Genomic DNA, 18,442 nt, shown 5'->3' with positions numbered 1-18,442 from the left:
TTATAAACAGCATAAATTTATTGCTCACAATTCTGGAGGCTGAGAAGTCCAAGATCAAGGCACTAGCAGATTCACTAGTACCTGGTGAGGGCTTTTGCTCTCTACTTTGAAGGTGATGCATTCTAGCTGTGTCCTCATGTGGCAGAAGAGGGGAATGAGCTCTTTTGGGCATATTTTGTATGGGAATTAATATTACTTATGAGGACAGAGCCCTCATGACTTAATTGCCTTCCAAGAGGCCCCTACTATTGTGGATTAGATTTTAATAAATGAATTGTGGACAGGTAGATTGGGGGGAGGGCAAACATACATGCCATAGCAATGGTTCTTCCTATTTCGGGAACTACAATTATAAGGGCCACTGAGAGGGTAAGAGGCTGTCCCAGAGTCACATATCAAAGGTGTGGCAGAAGCAGGAAACAAACCTGTGGGTTGTCAATCCTGGTCCACCTATACTCACAGGCTATGCCTAGATAAGGGACATGGAGAATTTCTGGATGTATTTGAGACTTCCATATCGCTCTGAAAAAATATCTTGAGTGAGTCTTCTTCCTTTCCTTCCAATGTCCCCTCAACTAAATTTTTCATCAGCAAAACTGATTTGTGAAATCACATCCTATTTATTCCCACTTTCCATGAAATTTTGTAGAGAGTTCCAACCTCTTCTACAGACTTACTATTTCCTGTTTGCCTCTATCTCTTCTTCCCTAGTCTGGAAAGTTTTATGCTAATACTCCTAACACTTAGTGAGCACCTTGAGGTGCTCCTGCCTTCTCCACACATAGGCATAAGAATGACAAGGTTTGTGGCCTGTGTTGACTACGTGAACACAGTGCCTGCTTAGGACCCTTTGAGGTGATAGGGTTATGTTTCCTAAGGCAGCCTATACAAGGTCTATATTATTACCTTGAGGGTAGTAACTAAATATAGGGACAGGTTGGAAGCTATGGTTGAGGAAGCAAAGAATATGCAAAAGTCTAGGTCAGCAACTGAGTGGGTGATTCTTCTTTGCGTTTATGAGAGTTTTATCCAAACCACCTGAGGAGGTGGAATTCAACGTATGCTTGCTCCCTTTCTGGATTGTTAGACATTGTCTTCCCCCAAACCTGTTAACAACCACTATTATTTACAGGATTGTGACATATCCCTTTTTTACAGGAGGAAAAAAATAATAATTAACATCAATTAAATACACCTTAATCATATGTGTCTGGTATATTATGTGCCAAGCATATAGTGTTAAGGTGTATTAATTCATATAATCCATGCATATACTCTAGAAAGTAAGTACAATTGTTATTATCTCAATTTTTCATTTGGGGGAACTGAGGCAGAAAAAGAGCAGCTTGCCCAAGATCACATAGCTACTAAATGGTAGAAGTGGGGCTAGAATTAAAGCAGCGTGACTCCAGAATCCACTTCTTTACTTAGTCTGCTATACTGCATCTCAGAAGCATGATCACTCAGATTCCAACGAACATGGTATCTAGTACATTAGGGCTGCTATAACAAAACTACTATAGACTGAGAGCTTATAAAGATATCTCCCTATAATAGATAGATAGAAAGATAGATAGATAGATTTCTATCTATCTATCTATCTATCTATCTATCTATCTATCTATCTATCTATCTATCTATATCCTACAATTCTGGAGGCTGGAATGTCCAAGTTAAAGGTGCTGGCACATATAGTGTCTGGTGAGGGCCTGCTTCTTGGTTCATTGACAGCCATCTTCTTGCTGTGTTCTTACATGGAAGAAAGAGTGAGAGCGTTCTACAGGGTCTCTTTTATAAGGTCACTGATCCCATTCATAATGATAACACAGGGTAAAGAAAAATATATGTGTTGGGCTTCTATCTGTGTTTTACAATAAGCCAATTTAATTTTTTTCTTGGAAGGGTTCAGGAAACAGATAATACAAAAGTAATCCTGCGACCCTGGTAGTGACTGAGACATCTGTAAGGAACTGAAAGGACACAGTCTGTAAGGAGCTGAAGTTGAAGGAGTAATGTAGCAATCCAAAGAGATCTCTGTAATTAATTGCTGCTCTAACATTTCCTAGATTTCCTCTGATGCCTTCAAAGAAAGTGATATGTTCTTGGCCTTTTACATACTTCATTTATTCCTCACAATAACCTAATTATGTAGGTATTCCTTTTGCCCTCCACCTATCAGAAGAAGGGACTCAAGTCCTGAGAAGACAAATATTTTGTCCAAGGTCTCAGAACTGGTAAATGGCAGAGCAGCCTGGATTTAGACTCAGGCAGTTTGTTTTTAGAGCCCACATATTTAAATGTTGCAAATTATATAGAAAATCTAGAGTTCAAAAACTCATGCAAATAAAGCATCAGAGCAATGAGTCAGCAATCTGGGGAAAGTAATATCCTGAAGGACCAAACTACTGAAAGGCAAACCCAACAGCTGGTCAAAAGGTCAATGTCAGAAGAGCCTCAAGCAATGACAAGGCAAAATGAATTAGAAAACACTCTTGATGAATAGTAAAAGGCAATTTAAATTTTACCTGTCCCAGCTAGCAAACACCATGTATGTTTCCTATTAGTGCAAAGACCAGTCCAGTGGTATAGCTAGCCTAAGAGCTATAGGGAGAAGTAGGTTCAGTAGAAATGACTGAATGGACTGGCAGTAGCAGAGAAGAACATATTCAGATAAAGTTACTTGCTAGAGACCATTTAGAAAATAATAGAATCATGGACTATTAGAAGTCAGAAAAAATACTAGATTCCTCTATACCACATTTATTCTTAAGTCATTTTTTTATGACATTCCTGTGAAAAGGTCACCTAGTGCCTGCTCAAACACTATCTCCTGGGGAAGCCTGTGTGGTTTTCAGGCAACTTTCATGTTTCAAAATTTACTTCTGTTGAGCTGAAATCTACCTCCGTGTACTTTCCTTCTTTGGGCCTCAGTTATTTGCTCCTGGAGCACACTTGAATAAGTCAAACCTCTGTCCACATGGCAACACCCTTTTGGGGCACATTTTGGAGAGAAATGGGGGAGGATAAGTTGTGCTATTAGCTTAACCTGATTGGAAGAGTAAGCATAGGCTGACTTTTCTCATGAAAAGTCTGTTTTCTTTGATCATGGAAAGTATAGTTCATTAATCTATGACTTCTCCACAAGGGGATTTTATTTTGGAATTGCTATTGTCTGAACTCATTCTTATGGATCTTCTAGAATACCCTCAAAGCAGTTCATTCCCATGGTAGGCTCAGTTGTAATTTGACTTTGTTTATTTACTTCTGGCCCTGAGATCTTGGCTCTATTCAGTGAAGAGTATGAGGAAGCAATTCCTGTTCCAAATGAAGGTAAATCCTAGCCAACTCTCTCTTTCTCTCACTATTCCTGCAATTATTACATACATCTCCAAATATATTCTTTCTTTATAGCTAACCTAGTAACTTAGAACAAACATTCAGTATTTACACAGATACAGTATAAGTGAAATAAGAACAGAAAGAACAGGCTTTGTCTTATTTTGTTGATGACAGTAATAGCTAAATAAGTAAGATAAAATAACACAGGTTAAATTGGATTCTGTGCCTGAGTCCAAAAAAAAAAATAATATAAGCTAAGGGTCACACAAAAAGTTATGCATTCTTTGTTGTGTGTGTGATAGAGAGAGAGTTAGTACCAGACAGAAAGAGGAAAATGTCATACAGAGTTGTCTGGAAAGACCATCCAAGATATACAGAAGCTTCTTGGCTTCTGTATGATGAGAAAGGAAGGAAAAATGGAAACAATGGCAAGTATAGATGAAAACTAGAGCTTGTGAATCAAAATTAAGAAGGATGTATGAAGCACATAAAGAGAGGAATTCCATACCAGATACCTGTGAATTTTTCCAACCAGAAGTCCTGAAAATTAGGGAAAAAAAAAATGAATTAAGAAGTTGAGACAGTGTGAATTTAAGAATTAAAAAAAAGAATGATTGGTCCTAAACTGGAACTCAAAGAAGCAGAAAAAATGATTTTCACAGAAGCTTGGAATAGTGTTTCAAGGGGTTCCTTTTCTTCCCCTTTGGTGTGTGTATGGGGGCAGGGGATCTGGCTTGGCAAAGGTCCAGCTGTCTAAAGGTACTAGTGTAGTTTTTGTTATGGGGCACCTTGGAATGGTAGAGTGGGCAGAGGTGGGTAGCTGGCCAAACCTACTTAAGGAAAAAAGGGAACGAGGAACACAGAAGGCTATAAAGAACAGAGGAAAGATCTTCCAGTTAGGCCACAAACTCTATTGGATCTTATAAGAACTCTTTCTCAGTTCTGCTGCTGTCAAAGTCAGATAAAGTGCAAAGAAGGGCTATGAGGCAGTTTTGGTAAATGAATAGACATTAAGGGTACTGGGGAAGTAGATGGAAACACACATGCACAGATATTCACACATATTCATACATCTATACAACACACACACACACATGCATACACACACACTCACTCATGAATGGCATTACTAGAGAATGGCTTATAACTTTAGCCAAAGAGTAATTTAGACCAAGGATGCGGTCCTATATGCTCTTCAAACATCAGTGGTGATCTGGATACTGAAAAATTGCCTTTAGCCCCGACCCACAGAGGATGAATCCAGGATTCACAGACAGGCTGCATTCTTGTAAGTGGATCTCATAAGAATTTAGATGTCTTGGAAGAGAGATATTCTAGGGTTTTTTCAGAGTCAGGGAGAAAGAAAAGTTACACCGAGTGCACAAGGCAAAGGGAGCTAGGCAGAATCTCTCTTCTCCTGTCCCTGCTGCTGTCAAGTACACACTCAAGAAGTCTTGAGTGTATATTGTGTGAGACATGAGGCAAACTTTTCTGACCCAATAATTTTGCTGAAGATGATAAAAAGGATGAGTGGGTCCTTTCTGTTTCCAGTAGCAACAGTTGAATAACAGGAATGAAAACTCTCCTGCCTATGAGATATAAGATGGGAGAACAAAAGGTCAAGGGATAGAATCCACAGTCAATGACTAATTGACTTTTCTACACTGAGGAGCTCTTGCTGGATTTTAAGATGTGATTATTTAATCTCTCATAGTGCCACATTGTTTATAATTTACACCAGATAAGAAGTGCATTTTCTTGCTGATGCTTAAAATGCAAAGATATTCAACCCTGAACAAATTAAAGGCAACATAAAGTAAATGACTTTTATTCATTATGGTGCTCTCAGATCTAGCTGAATAAAGAACATCTTTTTTCACCTAAATTTTAAATGACAGGGTCCCCTAGATCAAAATCATAATGATATTTATCTTGTTATCTGATGCCTGTAAGAAGCTGAAGGGATTCCTAAATATAGTTGTCTCTATGTTTCAGACACATTTTTTTCACTGTATTTGACAGTTATTAAGTACATTAATTTGCTGATGGTGATTTCAACATAACAACCATATAAAAAATGTAAGTCTTGTTTTCCCATCAAAGAAGAAGAAACTGGCAAGTATCTTGAGAGCCGTAAATCAAAGTATTAAAGACTCTTCAAATACCATTTAGGGAGTGAGGTGAAATTCTGGGTATCAAAGTTCAGTTGGATAAGAAATATAATGTGGTTACAGTTAAAGGAATTTTTCTATGTGGTATTTCCCTAACCCAGATAGAGAGATATGGTAGTTTTACCAGAATAATTGGTAAGCAACAAATATATAGGTATAAGACAAGGTCTTGAATTCTTGGTTGATTCTACCAAAACAAACTCATAAATAATGTGGGTGAAAAAGCTTATTGAAGCAGATAGCTTGAAAATCAAATAACTTGAGAGTAAACATTGACTTTCTTAGTAGAATGTTTTGTGAAAGCCCTCAATTTATTTCCCTGAGGTGAAGCTAGTCAGTTTTGCTGTGTTCCGTGGCTCTAGGCTGTACCCCCCAGCTTTAGCTAGGTCTCCTGCAAATGCATATAGTTGGCCCCAAGGGAACTGAACCAAAGATCAGGAAAATGGCCTAAATCCACACACACCAATGTAAAAGCAACTCAAAGCGTATTTCTTCTCCATAAATGAAGGGTAGCATATTATTAGTAATAAAAATACCACTTTTCTTCAAAACTTTGATTTTAGGATATACATGGTTCTTACTGTGATTGTTAAAAGTCCCAAATGAGCCCCAGAGTATGCTGGGGATCAAGCATGACAGAACATTTTATTTATCCTAGCTGGTAGTATTATCCCTATCCATTGTGTTGAAGCAAAACAGGTGGATTTCTTGTTCATTATAAGACTTTCCTTTTAGACACACACATATAACATTCACATCCTGGTCCTATACAATTCATGTAATTCCACTTTATTACTTTCCTTTTTCTTTTTTTAAAAATAGTATTACCAAAATAATTTATGTATATAGTTTAAAATATAATTTATATTGAAAAATCAGTCCCTTTATTCATATCTCTCCACAGCTCAGTCCCATTTGAAACTTTTTGCTATTTCTTCATTTACCTTCATATTTCTAAATGACATACTATGTTGCATTTTCTTGACTTATTGACATTACACATTGCCTATTAACTTCTTATAATAAAATATAAGAATTTAAGCTCTCTAACTTCTCTCTCACACACATTCACTTTATTATTTAAAATAGTATGCCTATGTAAGTAGTGTTCACTGTTGAACTAAGTGTTCTACCATGATTCTATTTTTCTCTTGCAATTTTTAAAATCATAAATTGCTGTTTTTTGTTTTCAATTTCCCATGTTTTCTTTGTGCTTAACTTAATTTCTCCTCAAATGTCCTTCTAGAATTCTCAGTGACAATCATTATTTTTTAAAAGTACTCAAATACTTGGAAAAAGTTGAAAATCCCCCACCAGTTCCATTCTTCCCTATAAGCTTCTTTCCCATAGTCCTGTATCCTCTTTTTTCTTTTCTTTTTTTTGTTTTGTTCTTTTTCAACTTTTATTTTCGGATCTGGGGGTAAATGTGCAGGTTTTTTACAAGGATAATATTGCATGACACTCAGTTTTGGGATATTACTGAACTTGTCACCCAGGTAGTGAGCATAGTACCCAATAGGTAGTTTTTCAGCCCTTTCCCCTCTCCTCCTCTCCCCTACGTTGTAGTCACAAGTGTCTATTGTTCTCATATTTTATATCTTCATGTACCCAATGTTGAACTCCCACTTATAAGTGAGAACATGCAATATTTGGTTTTCTGCTTCTGCTTTTTTTTTTTTTTTTTTTTTTTTTTTTGCTTAGGGCAATGGCCTCCAGCTACATTCATGTTTCAATCTAGAATGGATGTTGTCTGTTCTCTAGGCATGGGCCACAATTGTCCCATAACCTCCTTTCATCATTCTGTGTTGGATCACCTGTTCAATAGATTCCATTGTCTCTCTAGGTTTATTCTCTCACTTTGATAAAGCATATGCCACCTAAGAAAAGACACATGGAAAATAAAGTTTCGAGTTCTTATAATCAGCCCTTTAAAAATCCTATTTTCAATGCTGGTGGGAATGTAGATTAGTTCAGCCATTGTGGAAAGCAGTTTGGAAATTCCTCAAAAAGCTAAAACCAGAACTACCATTCAACCCAGCAATGCCATTATTGGATATATACTCAAAGGAATATAAATCATTCTACCATAAAGACACATGCATGCTTATGTTCAACACAGCTCTATTCACAGTAGCAAAGACATGAATTCAACCTAAATGCCCATGGATGGTAAATTAGATAAAGAAAATGTGGTATATATACACCATGAAATACTATGCAGCCATAAAAAAGAACAAGATCATGTCATTTGCACGGACATGGATGGAGCTACAGGCCATTATTCTTAGCAAACTAATGAAGGAACAGAGAGCCAGATACCACATATTCTCCATTATAAGTGGGAGATAAACATCAAGTACATAGGGACATAAGAAGGGAAAAAGAGATACCAGGGCCTACTTGAAAGTGGAGGATGGGAGGAGGGTGAGGATTGAAAAACTATCTATTAGATACTCTACTTATCCCCTAAGTGACAGAATAATCTGTACACCAAACTCCCTGTGACATGCAATTTACTTATACAACAAAGCTGCACTTGCACCCCTGAACCTAAGACAAAAGTTAAACAAATAAATAAAATAAATGAAAGGATAAAAGACAGAGAAAAATCCTTTTAAAAAAGAATTTCTCTCAATTTGGAAAATTGCTTGGGCACTTCTTGGCTACATGGGTGATACATTATAAACTTGATTAACAGTTTTATGTGTACATGAGATGAGAGGTTGAATGCTGCTGCTTGATGGGTTTTCTTGAATGGTGATCAGGCAAGAGCTGACCTCTTCATAGCCACCCTCCAAATGTCAGAGGCCTTTTTCTTTAAGGACCTTAGTTTCTCTGAGAATCTTGATCTACTACATCGTCCTGAGCAGAGTAGCAGTGATACATACCTAGCTGTTTCTAGGAACAGGGCAGGGGAAAGGAGTGAGGGTCCTAGTGCTCAATATGGGATTTTTACTTAATCTTCTTGTTCTCATACCCATGACTTATCCTTGTCCTACACTACAGTCCTTGAGCCTGGGGCCTCCCAATTCAATTTTTCCAGAGACTAAATCTCTCTTCTCTTGGGGGAAGAAGGGGTAGACACCACCTGCATGGATCAGAAGAGGGGAACTGGTGAGTTCAACCACTCTGTATATTATCTTTCAACCTGAAAATATCTCTTCATCTGAAAACAACTTTTTCAGTTGCAAGCCATTTCCTTACCTTCTGCAGTACCTAGTGCCTCCAGGCATTGAGCCTCAGATTCTGCAGAGATACTGGAGTTACTTCTCATTGTTTTTCCCCCTCTGCAGGCACTTAAGTTATAAATTCCGTTTCTCTGCTAAATCAGTTAATACTTTTCTTTGCACTTTTCATTTTGTTAAAAAAAAAGTCTTTTAAAATCTTTTGTCTCCTGTTGTCTCCTATTTTCTTAGTTCCTGTCAGTTAATATCATCCATTACTCCTATCCATGGCTCTTAATAAAGGCTTAGGGAGAAAACAAGATAAACTCGTGGTCAATTTGCCATATTTAACTAGAAGTCTGTTTATCCATTACTTTCCTATAAGCATGGTGGCTTGCACATTCTTCTCTCCTTATCTATAATTACAGTTGATTTAGTGTGGCTTTGACCGAATGAACGAGAAAGCTGAATTAAAGTAGCCTTTATATAGATTAGTTCTTGATTCCAACTCAGCAATACTTCTTAGGGTCCTATAGTAAGTGGTTTTATTTTTCTCAACTTTAGGGGACATTATCAATATCATCTTGGGTCTATTACTAATTAGCAAATATCAGTGTACCCTTAATAAGTTGTCTTTCAAACACGTTGTGTCCTAAATGTTCTGGCAAGAGAATTATAAGGAGACATTAGCTTGAAATTCCACAAAAGTAATTCCAGTCATTTGTGTGATAAATTTTTAACTAACTTGCATTTATTAAATAAATTTAAACATAAGATAATCATGTATAGCTTCAAGTTCCACTCAAAAGTTTCCTGCAATTCTGCATACACTAATTCCTTAGTTATTTATTTATAAATATCCCTGCTAGTGAGCAGTTATGTAGCTTTCATTGTTTCCCACTTATTTAGGTAAGAATGTTCTACAGCAGGAGGTTGGACTTCTTTTTTGAAATGTGAAAGAGATGATTTGGAGATGGATTCAATAGAAACCCAAAACCCAGCATTGCACAATATACTTATGTAACAAACCTGCACATGTACCCCCTGAATCTAAAATAATAAAAAAGAACTTGTAAAAAAAAAGTGAAAGAGGAACACTGTATAATTCCCTTTAAAGCATTTATTATTTTGTTAAATGTCTTAAAGAATCGTAAAAGAAATAGTCTTTTTTAAAATAGTCTTTTTAAAAAAGCTATGATAGGCAAAAGTATAAGCACCAAATATATATCTCCTGGGGCCTCTGAATATGTATTGTTACTTGGCAAGGACAAATTAAGGTTGTGGATAGAATTAGGGCTGCCAATCAGCTGACGTTGGAATGAGGAGAGTAGCTTAAATTATCCAGGTGGGCCCAATGTAATCACAAGGGTACTTACAACTGGAAGAGGGAGGCAAAAGAGAGTGTCAGAATGATGCAGAAAGACTTTACAAACCACGGCTAGCTTTGAAGATGGAAGAATGGGGACCGGGAGCCAAGGAATGTGGGAAGTCTCTAGAAGCTGGAAAAGGCAAGAAAATGAATTATTCCCTGGAAACTCCAGAAAGGAATGCAGCCCTGCTGATACCTTGATGTTAGTCTAGTGAGACCTGTGTCATACTCCTGACATGCAGAATCATAAGATAATAAATTTTTGTTGTCTTAAGTCACTAAATTAGTGGTAACTTGTTACAGTAGCCATAGGAAACTAATACAGAAGTCATATACTGAAACTTCACTTTCTCCATTCAATATACGTATTGAACAGGAATTAGTACCAATAACCATGCAGATAATATGGCAGCTACAAGGATGAAACATGAGGACCATGATCTTAAGGAACTTATAGACCAGTATATAAGATTTTGTGTTGTTTCAAGTGTGCTATGGATTGGTGGAAAGAGTCTCTCTCTCCCTCCTTCCCTCCCTCCCTCCCTCCTTCCTTCCTTCTTTCCTTCCTTCCTTCCTTTCTTCCTTTCTCTCTCTCTCTTTCTCTCTCTCTCTCTCTCACACACACACACACACACACACATATACACACAGTAAGGTCTTGATTCATTTAGCTAAGCATATACAAATTTAGCACAAGTGAGGTGCTTATTCGAGTAGGAGCAGCAGCAGCATTATTCCTTTGACCCTTTTAGTCCCTAATGTGTGGCACAAACAGTAGCAGGTAACACTGCTTGAATAAGGCATGATCTTGCCAAGTGCAAGAAATCTGATTTTGTGCTGTACCATATCCCTTCTCTATGTGTGGGTTATGTCACTGCCCAGGAAGAATTAAGTAACACATGCACTTACATTTAAGGGAGTATTTATACACATCTGGTTCTCCTGCTTCTTGTTCTCAGAGTCTTGTTTCTTAGGTTCTCAGTATCATGAGGCTGCATCTCACTCAGGATGTAAAAGCTGAGTCAGGGAGTGCCCAGGTGTCCCTGAGGTGTATTTCTTCATCTAGAAGGACCATTTCCCCATGTGTATTTAAGTATGTGAATTTAATTGCTTTACATATAAGGTAGAAATTGGTAAGAGAAATATGTATGCATACACAGCAACAGACATGTAGACATGTTGCTTTGGACACTTCTAAACAAATATTGTTAAGGTGATTAATATATTCCTTTTTTTGATGCTTCAGGTTTTAGATTTAATATAGATAAATGGTATATATTTCTTATCTAGGAACATTGTTTCTTCCTTTTTGGTTTTTTTTTTTTTTGGTTTTTCTTTTTTAATTTGCAACTTTTATTTTCAGTTCAGGGGTACTTGTGCAGAATATGCAGGTTTGTTACATAGGGAAACGTGTGCCATGGTGGTTTGCTGCACAGATGATCATATCACCCAGGTATTTTTTTTTTAATTTTTGAAATTCCCCTTTTTTTGGTTTTGTTTTTTGTTCTTCAAAGGGCACTTTTAAAAATTTTATTTCAATATATTTTTTGGGAACAGGTGGTGTTTGGTTGCATAGATAAGTTCTTTAGTGGTGATTTCCGAGATTTTAATGCCAGCACCCACTAGCTATTCTTCCTGATCCTCTCCCTTCTCCCACCCCCCGCCCTCCAACAGGCCTCAGTGTGTGTTGCTCCCCCCCATGTGTCCATGTGTTCTCATAATTTATCTCACACTTATAAGTGAGAACATGCAGTGTTTGGTTTTCTATTCCTGCATTAGTTTGCTAAGGACAATGGCCTCCAACTCCGTCCACGTCCTTGCAGAGGACAAGATCTTGTTCCTTTTAATGGCTGCATAGTATTTTGTGGTGTATATGTACCACGTTTTCTTTATCTAGTCTATCATTGATGGGCATTTGGGTTGATTCCATGTCTTTGCTATTGTGCAATGGACATACACATATATGTGTCTTTATAATAGAATAATTTATATTCCTTTGTGTATATGCCCAGTAATGGGATTGCTGGGTTGAATGGTATTTCTGCCTCTAGGTCTCTGAGAAATCACCACACTCTCTTTCACAATGGTTGAACTAATTTACGTTACCACCAACAGTGTAAAAGTGTTCCTTTTTCTCCACAACCTTGTCAGCATGTTGTTTTGATTTGACTTTGTTGTTTTTGTTTTGACTTTTTATTAATAGCCATTCTGACTGGTGTGAGATGGTATCTCATTGTGGTTTTGATTTGCATTTCTCTAATAGTCAGTGATGTTGAGATTTTTTTCACATGCTTGTTGGCTGCTTGTGTGTCTTCTTTTGAGAAGTGTTGGTTCATGTCTGTATTAGTCCATTTTCAAGCTGCTGATAAAGACATACCCAAGACTGGACAGTTTACAAAAGAAAGAGGTTTAATTGGACTTACAGTTCCACATGGCTGGAAAGGCCTCACAATCATGGTGGAAGGCAAGGAGGAGCAAGTCACATCTTATGTGGATGGCAACAGGCAAAAGAGAGCTTGTGTAGGGAGACCCCCATTTTTAAAACCATCAGCTCTCATAAGACGCATTCACTATCACAAGAACAGTGAGGGAAAACCCACCCCCATGATTCAATCGTCTCCAAATGGGTCCTTCCCAAAACAAGTGGGAATTATAGGAGCTACAAGATGAAACTTGGGTGGCGACACAGAGCCAAACTATATAATTCTGCCCCTGGTCCCTCCCAAATCTCATATCTTCACATTTCAAAACCAGTCATGCCTTCCCAACAGTCCCTCAAAGTCTAAACTCATTTCAGCATTAACTCAAATGTCCACAGTCCAAAGTCTTATCTGAAATAAGGCAAGTCCCTTTTGCCTATGAGCCTGTAAAATCAAAAGCAAGTTAATTACTTCCTAGATACAATGGGGGTATAGGCATTGGATGAATACAGCCATTCCAAATGGGAGAAATTGGCCAAAACAGAGGGGCTACAGGCCCCATGCAAGTCCGAAATCCAGGAGGGCAATCAAATAGACTCCTTTGACTCCATGTCTCACATCCAGGTCAGGCTGATGCAAGAAGTGGGTTCCCATGGTCTTGAGCAGCTCTGCCCCTGTGGCTTTGCAGGGTACAGCCTCCCTCCTTGCTGCTTTCACACGCTGGCATTGAATGTCTGCAGCTTTTCCAGGTGAATGGTGCAAGCTGTTAGTGGATCTACCATTCTGGGGTATGGAGCATGGTTGTCCTCTTCTCACAGCTCCACTAGACAGTGCGTCAGTAGGGACTCTGTGTGGGGGCTCTGACCCCACATTTCTTTTCTGCAGTGCCCTAGCAGAGGTTCTCCATGAAGGCCCTGCCCTTGCAGCAAACTTCTGCTTAGGCATTCAGGCATTTCCATACATCTTCTAAAATCTAGGCAAAGGTTCCCAAACCCCAATTCATGATTTCCGTGCACTGGCAGGCTCAACATCACATGGAATCTGCCAAGGGTTGGGCCTTTCACCCTCTGAAGCCACGAACCAAGCCCATTCAGCCATGGCTGGAGTGATTGGGATGGAGGTACCAAGTCTCTAGGCCGCAAACAGCAAGGGGACCTTGGGCCCAGCCCCTGCAATCACTTTTTCCTCCTAGGCCTCAGGGCCTGTGATAGGAGGAGCTGCTGTGAAGACCTCTGACATGCCCTAGAGACATTTTTCCCTTTGTCTTGGGGATTAACATTTGGCTCCTCATTACTTATGCAAATTTCTGCAGCTGGCTTGGATTTCTCCTTAGAAAATGGAATTTTCTTTTCTATCAGATTGTCAGGCTACAAGTTTTCCAAACTTTTATGCTCTGCTTCCCTTATAAAACTGAATGTGTTTAATGGCACCCAAGTCACCTCTTGAATGCTTTGCTTCTTAGAAATTCCTTTTGCCAGATACCATAAATCATCTCTCTCAAGTTCAAAGTTCCCCAAATCTCTAGGGCAGAGGCAAAATGCTGCCAGTCTCTTTGCTAAAACATAGCAAGAGTCACCTTTACTCCAGTTCCCAACAAGTTCCTTATCTCCATCTGACACTACCTCAGCCTGGATTTCATTGTCCATGTCATTATCAGCATTTTGGTCAAAGCCATTCAACAAGTCTCTAGGGAGTTAGAAACTTTCCCACATTTTCCTTTCTTCTTCTGAGCCCTCAAAACTTCCAACCTCTGCCTGTTACCCAGTTCCAAAGTTGCTTCCCCATTTTCGGGTATCTTTTCAGCAGCGCCCCGGTCTACTGGTACTAATTTACTGTATTAGTCCGTTTTCATGCTGCTGATAAAGACATACCCAGGACTGGGCAATTTACAAAAGAAAGAGGTTTAATTGGACTTACAGTTCTACATGGCTGGGGAGGCCTCACAATCATGGTGGAAGGCAAGGAGGAACAAGTCACATCTTATACGGATGGCAGCAGGCAAAAAGAGAGCTTGTGCTGGGAGACTCCCCTTTCTAAAACCATTAGATCTCGTGAGACCCATTCTGTATCACAAGTACAGCACAGAAAAGACCTGCCCCCATGATTCAATCACCTCTACTGGGTCCCTCCCACAACACATGGGAGCTACAAGGTAAGATTTGGGTGGGGACACAGAGCCACACCATATCAATGTTCTTTGCCCACTTTTTAATGTTTTTTTTTTTCTTGTAAATTTGCTTATGTTTCTTATAGATGCTGGATATTACACATTTGTCAGACGCATAGATTGCAAAAATTTTCTCCCATTTTGTAGGTTGTCTGTTTACTCTGTTGATAGTTTATTTTGCTGTGCAGAAGCTCTTTAGTTTAATTAGATTACATTTGTCAGTTTTGACTTTTGTTGTGATTGCTTTCAGTGTATTTTTCATGAAATCTTTTCCATGCCTATGTCCTGCATGATATTGCCTAGGTTGTTTTCCAGAGTTTTTATAGTTGTGGGTTTTACATTTAACTCTTTAATCCATTTTGAGTTGATTTTTGTATATGGTATAAGAAAGGGGTCTAGTTTCAATTTTCTGCAGATGGCTAGTCAGTTCTCCCAGCACCATTTATTAAATAGGGAGTCCTTTCACCATTGCTTATTTTTGTCAGGGTTGCCAAAGATCAGATGGCTGTAGGTGTGCTGCCTTATTTCTGGGTTCTCTATTTTATTTCATTGGTCTATGTGGATTAATGTATTCTCTTAATCAAAAAGATACAAGGCAACTTTTAGCACAATTGGACTTCAAAGGGTCAGGAGGCAAAATTAAACATGTAGAAAAGAAAATCTCTTGATTAGAAAAAGAAAGATAATGATGCAAACTACAAATGTTGGATCATGTTTATAATTTTTCTTTTTCTGTCTTCTTAGCTTACAATAAGAGATACATACAGTGGCAATGAAAAATTAGAGAACTATAAAAGTCTGGCGAATCTAAAATATGAGAAGTTGAGGTTAAATAGTAGCTAATGGTTGAGTTTACTGTTGCATCCATAATCATCCAATTAAACAATGATCTTTTTGTCATCTATTTTGTAGGCAATAGGTTCTGTGGAATACAAAGATGATTAATACCTAGTTCTTTTCATCAAGTAATTTTTAATCTAACATTTTGGTATAAATACTCATATAAGTCTAATGCAAGGCCTGCTAAAGAGGTTAATAGATAGAAGCATAGGGCCATACTATTCAGAGAGAGAGAGAGAGATTAAATTCATTTGTGGTGAGAGATCACATTCGTTTTGCAGGGAGGGGTGGATTCTGGGATTTGACTCTTGGATGGCATTTTGGGACATTCCCTGGGGCAGGGAGTGGGGATCACACTGTCCTGAATGATGAGACCCAGGCCAAGCAGCATCTACCATAAACTGACTTAAGAGGACTTAAGCCTTAAGAGAAAATCTAGGGTAGTCTGGTGGTGCTCCTCATGGCCTGTGGTGGCAGTGGCTACGGGGTAAGGCTTTTCTGCCTTTGGAAAGGGGAGGGCAGAGTGGGAAGGACTGCATCTTGTGGTTTGAGTGCCAGCTCAGCTGCAATACAATAGAACACTAGGTAGACTTCTAAGGTTTTTTAATCTGGGCCATGACTCCCAGATGAGAGCTTGTCATCTGGGACAGCTCTTCTGGATCCATCTGAGACCTGGGGGACCTCACCACCCTGAAGGGAAGAATACAGGCCTGGCTGGCTTTGAACCAACTGATTGTAGAGCCCCAGGGCCTAGAGAGAACATAGGCAGTAGTCATGGAGAGGTTATAGCAGGCCTTGGGTGAGACCCAGTGCTGTGCTGACTTCAGGTCTGATCCAGCACAGTCATAGTAGTAGGGGCCACTGGGGTGCTTGTGTTACTCCACACCCAGCTTCAGGTGGCTCAGAACAGAGAGAGAGAGAGAGACTGTTTGTTTGGCAGAAAGTAATGGAAGACAAAAATAGTCACTGCCTGGTAACCCAGAGAATTCTCATTGATTTTGTCTAAGACCATCAAGGCAGTTACTTCTACAATTCCACAAGAACCACAGTGTTACTGGAGTGCCCTCTAAAGCAGATACAGATTAAGTCACAACACCCAGGTCCTTTCAAATATGTGGAAAGCCTTCCCAAAAATGATAGCTACAAATAAGCCCAGACAGTGAAGACTACAATAAATACCCAGCTCTTCAATGCCCAGACAATAGCATCAACATCATGCAAGAAAACATAACCTCACCAAATGAACTAAATACAGCATAAGAGACCAATCCTGGAGAAATAGAAATACGTGACCTTTCAGACAGAGAATTCAAAATAGCTGTATTGAGGAAACACAAAGAAATGGAAGATAACACAAAGAAGGAATTCAGAATTCTATCAGATAAATTTAACAAAGAGATTTAAATAATTAAAATGAATCAAACAGATATTGTGCAGCAGAAAACAGCAACTGGCATATGGAAAACTGCATCAGAGTACTTTTATGTCAGAATTGATGAAGCAGAAGAAAAATATAGTGAGCTTGAAGACAGGCTATTTGTGAAAACACAGAGGAGACAAAAGCAGAAAGAATAAAAAACCATGAAGCATGCCTACAGGATTTACAAAATAGCCTCAAAGGAACAAATCTAAAAGATATTTTCCTTAAACGGGAGGTAGAGGAAGAAATAGGGGTAGAAAGTTTATTCAAAGGGATAATAGCAAAGAACTTTCCAAACATAGAGAAAGATTCCAATATCCAAGTACAAAAGTTTATAGAACACCAAGCAGATTTAACCCAAAGAAGACTATCTCAAAGTAGTTAATAATAAAACTCCCAAAGATCAAGATTAAAGAAAGGATCCTAAAAGCAGCAAAAGAAAAGAAACAAATAACATACAATAGAGCTCCACTAGGTCTGGCAGCCAACTTTTCGGTGGAAATCTTAAAAGCCAGGAGAGAGTGGCATGATATATTTAAAGTGCTAAATGGAAAAACCTTTAACCCTAGAATAGTATTTCTGACAAAATTACACTTCAAGCATGAAGGAGAAATAAAGACTTTCCCAGATAAAAGCTGATGGATTTCATCGACATCAGACCTATCCACAAGAAATGCTACAGGGAGCACTTCAATCAGAAAGAAAGTGACATTAATGAACGATAAATAATCACCTGAAGGTACAAAACTCACTGGTACTAGTAAGTACACAGAAAAACACAGAATGTTATAACACTGTAACTGTGATGTGCAAACTACTCTTATTCTAAATAGAAAGAATAAATGATGAACCAGTCAAAAATAATAACTACAACAACTTTTCAAAACATAGTACAATAAGATATAAATAGAAACAACAAAAAGTTAAAAAGCAGGGGTAAGACTTTAAGGCATAGCATTTCTTTCAGTTTTTTTGTTTGTTTATGTAATTAGCGTTACATTGTAATAAGGCTAAAATATTGGATGATAAGATAGTATTTGTGAGCCTCATGGTGAACTCAAACCAAAAAACATACAAAGGAGATGCAAAAAATAGAAAGCAAAAAACTAAATCATATCTACAGAGAAAATCACCTTCAGTAAAGGAAGACAGGAAGGAAAGAAAAATGAAGAGAAAACCAGAAATTAAATAACAAAATGGCAGGAGTAAGTTCTTATCAATAATAACATTAAATGTAAATGGACTAAAGTCTCCAATTAAATGACACAGATGAGTTGAATGGATGAAAAAACAAGACCCATTGATCTCCTGCCTACAAGAAACACACTTCACCTACAAAGACACACTTAGACTGAAAATAAAGGGTTGGAAAAAGATATTCCATGCTAATGGAAACCAAGAAAGAGCAGGAGTCACTATACTTATATCAGACAAAATAGATTTCAAGATTAAAAAATATAAGAAGAGACAAAGAATGTCACTATAAAATGATAAAAGGATTGATTTGGCAGGAGGATACAACAACAACAATTTTAAATATATATGCACCCAA

This window comes from Gorilla gorilla, chromosome X (assembly GCF_029281585.2).
Source record: "Gorilla gorilla gorilla isolate KB3781 chromosome X, NHGRI_mGorGor1-v2.1_pri, whole genome shotgun sequence".
Classification (NCBI taxonomy): domain Eukaryota; kingdom Metazoa; phylum Chordata; class Mammalia; order Primates; family Hominidae; genus Gorilla; species Gorilla gorilla.
The sequence above is the reverse complement of the archived record's forward strand: the minus strand, read 5'-3'. Positions refer to the sequence as shown.